Here is a 4,786-nt window from a genome sequence, read left to right as displayed (position 1 = left end):
ATGGCAGTAAAACTCTCAGGTCTCCTCAGCTAGACTCATAATTCTAGGATTAAACCAGTACCACCTCTTGCTTCCCTCCCCCAAGATTCCAGAATACACCATTGGAGGACCTCAAGCTACTATTTAGAAAGGCCCCAGTCCCCTCCAGCAAAAAGGATAGAGAGAGGTGAAATTATAACTGCCCTTTTCCTTTTGGCCTTGACACAGCCATCTTTAATTCCAACCAGGAAAATTGTCCTTTATTCCAGGGAAACTGTCTTTTCTCTCTTTTTTTTTTTTGGTGTCTGTTTGGTCTTTGTTTGCTTAACCTCTTTGCCATGTTTGTCTCCTCCAGGGTTCAAGCCTTCAACTTCTGGATGACCACTAAGGCTATGCAAATCTCTGACTCAATCCAAGTTCTCCAGCCCACCGGACCTGGCATCATCCACATCCCAAAGTTTGACTCCTTGAATAGGAAGTCTGTCTCCCTTGAACAAGACCCAGAGAGGCAGGGACAGCTCTATGCCCCTTGCCAGTAGGAAGCACTTTCAGAAGCTGAGACCTTTGCCCTTTGCCCTAAAGGAATTTGGGTCCCATTTGTTTGAGTGGGGAATGATGAGGTATGGGCTCTGGGATTGCCCTTGAACCCTGATTAAATCATCCCATTTGATGAAGCATTTGCATGAGTCCATAAGCCTTACATTGTGGCTGGGCCCAGACCTCTGTTACTAGACTTCCCACCCTTGAACCTATCAAAATATCAATCCACCCTTCCCTTGAACTGGCCCAGCCCACCATTGTCTGTAGTCTCCAGGTAGCCTCCAGAAACTTCCCACCCTTAATCACTCATTAACCTCTTCTGATTTCTCCTGAAGACCCTCCCCAACTCCTCCTCTAGACCACCCCTAGATTCCTCCCACAACCTTTCTGTGTATAAGATCCCATCTTCCCTCCATATGGTGTGAGAGTGCCATAGAATGACCTAGCACAGACTTACTCTGTGTCTAATACCAGCGAACTTTTAATAAACATTACTTTTCTTTGGCTGAGAAGACTTGAGTCAAATTCATTTGGCAGGACCCAGCATGTTGGTATTTTGGGATCTCCAGAGCAACTTTAACCCTCTTTATGGGTAACCTCTTCATACTGCATTTGATTTAACATGAAAATAGAAAAAGCTTAAGTTTCATACCAACTGATATTGTAATGTACTGGCAACCATTGCTCACCAAGCTGACTATTTTTCTGTGGTGAGAGTATATTAATCATCCTGTGCAAAATCCCATTAAAATCAATGATGTATTAATTTTGTTTACATATTTGCGTTAAACCCAATAAAAAAATGTTGAAAATCTTTTGTGAATTATCTTTATATAAAATTTAGGACTGATAATTCTCACTGCTGATGGTGCTTTTGTAAAGCTATAAGAAATATTTAACCATGTTGTCATTATGAGTATGATTATTATAATTTCATGGGTCAGCAGGAAAGATGACTTATCTAAAGTACCCATGCTCACTTTTCTCTGCCTCTGGATCTCACTATACCAGAAAACTAAAAGTGAAGACAACAATCAAGAGGAAGGGATGTAGAGGTAAGAGTAGGTAATTCACCAATTCAAAAAAAACATTTCTTAAGTACTTACTGTGTTCGAGGTTTTTGCTAAGAATTAGGGAAACAAAGCTAGTTACTGATGAGGTACAGTCTCTGGGCATCCCCTTGAGCTCTCCTTGGGTCTTCCCACATTTGGGAAGGGCATTTGCATGAGGCCATAAGCCTTTCATTGTGGCTCTGCCCAAACCTTTGTTACTAGCCCACCATTGTCTGTTGTCTCCAGTTATCCTCCAGCAACTTCCCACCCTTAATAACTCATTACTGGAGTCTGACCTCTTTGACTGCTCCTGAAGACCTTCCCCAAACTCCTCCTCTAGACCACCCCTAGATTGCTACCTCAACCTTTCAATATATGAGACCCCATCTTGCCAGAGAATAATCTAGCACAGGCTCACTCTGTGTTAGATGATTCTGGCCTGCTTGTCCAGTACAAGTGTCACAGATACCAGTCCTCCTTAAGAGTCTACCCAATATGGCAAATCTCTAATAAACTGCTTTTCTTTGCCTGAGAGAAGGCTTGAGTCTAATTCATTTGGCAGGACCTGGTGTGTTGGTATTTTGGGGTCTTGAGCACCCCTAGCCCTATACCTCAACATTTTATGATGACCCTCTTAAGTTATGATGTCATGCATGCTCTCAATGAAATTAAAAAGGTGAGGGAGAAAGAAAATATGGAATAATTAAAATATAATCATGCAAATGATTAGAATATTAAAGATTTTGAGATAAATAGGGGACCTTTGCCACCTGAAGGGGGAAGACTTGTAAGTCACTCAGGGAAAGCATTTTTCATGATGTGGAAAATAGTAGCACTCAGTTTAGTCTTGAGGCAAGAGATAGATTTCAACAGATGGGGATGAAATTTAGACAGTCAATTCCAGGTAATGGGGGAGGAGAGTATATGAGAGTAAGTAAAGTAAAATGCCCCCAAAAAAGTGTGTAGAAAGTAAAATAGAATCAGGTTAAGGAGATCTTCAGTAGGGAAAAAAATGTGCCACTAATGAAGGAAGTGACTAATTGAAAAAGAGTGTGGGGGCAAAATAGGGTGGGCTAGGGCTGGGGATTAGATGGGACTATGCCAACAAATCAAAATAACAACAGAGGATACTTAAGAATTTTCTGAAACATTGGAAGTTCTTTCACTTTTCTGAGAGATTAGCCATAAAATGAGCTGAGGATGGTCCTGGAGGATTTTGACAAAGTAGTTTTGGAAGAGAAAGAAAAATAAGTGAATAACAGCATAAAACAATTGGCTGTAAACTTTTTCGAAGCTACCTCAGCTCATTTATAATCATTATTATTTTGATTCAAAGAATCAAGAAAGTATTCAAATTAATCCTCTTTTTCCTCTCTGATACTGATAGAATGCTGACTTTTCATATATACTGCATTTTTTTTCCTTTTTAAGTGCACTGCATTTTACCTGTCTCTTAAAGAATGTAATTTTTGGAAAGTTATCCAATATGCCATCAGTGGGGAATGTAGGCATGTATAAGAATCACATGTAAGAAGAGTGCATGTCTGTAAGCAGAGGATCTTTTGAGTTATCTCTGTTGTTTCATGTGACAAAAGAAAAAAAAAACCTTGAATAATCTGGATGTACGTATGAGAAATACCTTATAGCAAGAGAACTTTTAAGGTAGCATTTTGCTCTCACAAATTATTATTTTGAATCCATAAAAAATAACAGAGGGAATGTGTAGATAGTTGTGGAAAACTTTTTTAAACCAACCTACAAAAAGTAGATTGAATTGCCAACTGCCAAGTCAGGGAGGTAGAAAAATGTCCATCTATATTCAATTTCTGCCTATTCCTAAATAATGCCCTCATTGATAATACTGTTGTGGTTTGGGTGCTGGAAATGCTAGGTACAGGGTGCTGCCTGGAAGGAATTCAATCACTCAAACCTTCTTTCAGTCGAAGCAGTGAAATTTATTGTAACACCAGTTTGGCAGGCAAGATTCCTAGTAAATCTACAACTTAATGGGGCTAAGGCTGATAACTTATATATAAAAAAGGGGGAAAAGTTCAATGAGAAGATTTGGATGGGATTAAGGAGTGGTTAAGTAGCCTGGGTGGGCCAGGTGTAGACAATGAAAGGAGTTAAATGGTTGGAGAGTCACAGTGAAAAGGCTATTTAGGGATGAGAAGAGCCACAAGCCTCAGGCAAAACAATAGGGACTGGGTTGTGTGGAAAAGTTCAGGGACTGAGCTGCTTTCAAAGACCTGGTATTTTCCTTTTAGGGATCCAGGTCCCATCACCCTATCAATACCTTTGATACATGTGTTGATTCTTATTAAAATGTATGAATGGGAAAGCAAACATAAAGCTTAGCATTTTATACTGTCATTTTTTTTTTCCCCTTGCCTTTGGGATCTTCTCATCCCTCAGATAACTTTTTTAATGGATCCCTTAATGCCCTCACACTTATGGACAGTCCAGGGCACATGCCCATTGTATAAACTCTGTCTAATTCAGTTTCTTTTCTCATTTTTATTCTCTTTAGTGATATTTCTTCTTCTACAAGCATATCTGGAATGCGATGATGAAGAGGTTAAGGGTGCTCTGGAGACCCCAAAACATGCCAGGTCCTGCCGAATGAATTCGACTCAAGTCTTCTCAGCCAAAGAAAAGTAAAGGTTATTAAAAGTTTGCTGGTATTAGACACAGAGTAAGTCTGTGCTAGGTCATTCTATGGCACTCTCACACCACATGGAGGGAAGATGGGATCTTATACACAGAAAGGTTGTGGGAGGAATCTAGGGGTGGTCTAGAGGAGGAGTTTGGGGAGGGTCTTCAGGAGAAATCAGATGAGGTTAATGAGTGATTAAGGGTGGGAAGTTTCTGGAGGCTACCTGGAGACTACAGACAATGGTGGGCTGGGCCAGTTCAAGGGAAGGGTGGATTGATATTTTGATAGGTTCAAGGGTGGGAAGTCTAGTAACAGAGGTCTGGGCCCAGCCACAATGTAAGGCTTATGGATTCATGCAAATGCCTCATCAAATGGGAAGATTTAATCAGAGTTCAAGGGGGGTTCCCAGAGCCTATACCTCAAAGATTCAAGGAGAGCTTAAGGGGATTCCCAGAGCCTGCACCTCATCAATGGCAGGTCTAATTTTAGTGGCTGTATTGTCCTTGATGGTTTTGGTTTTAAAAGTTAACAAAAAAAAAATATTTGCAAAATTTTTACA

This window comes from Petaurus breviceps, unplaced genomic scaffold (genome assembly GCF_028583685.1).
Source record: "Petaurus breviceps papuanus isolate PSGF00001 unplaced genomic scaffold, PetGlider_PUasm1.0 186, whole genome shotgun sequence".
NCBI classification, from domain to species: Eukaryota; Metazoa; Chordata; class Mammalia; order Diprotodontia; family Petauridae; genus Petaurus; species Petaurus breviceps.
The sequence above is the reverse complement of the archived record's forward strand: the minus strand, read 5'-3'. Positions refer to the sequence as shown.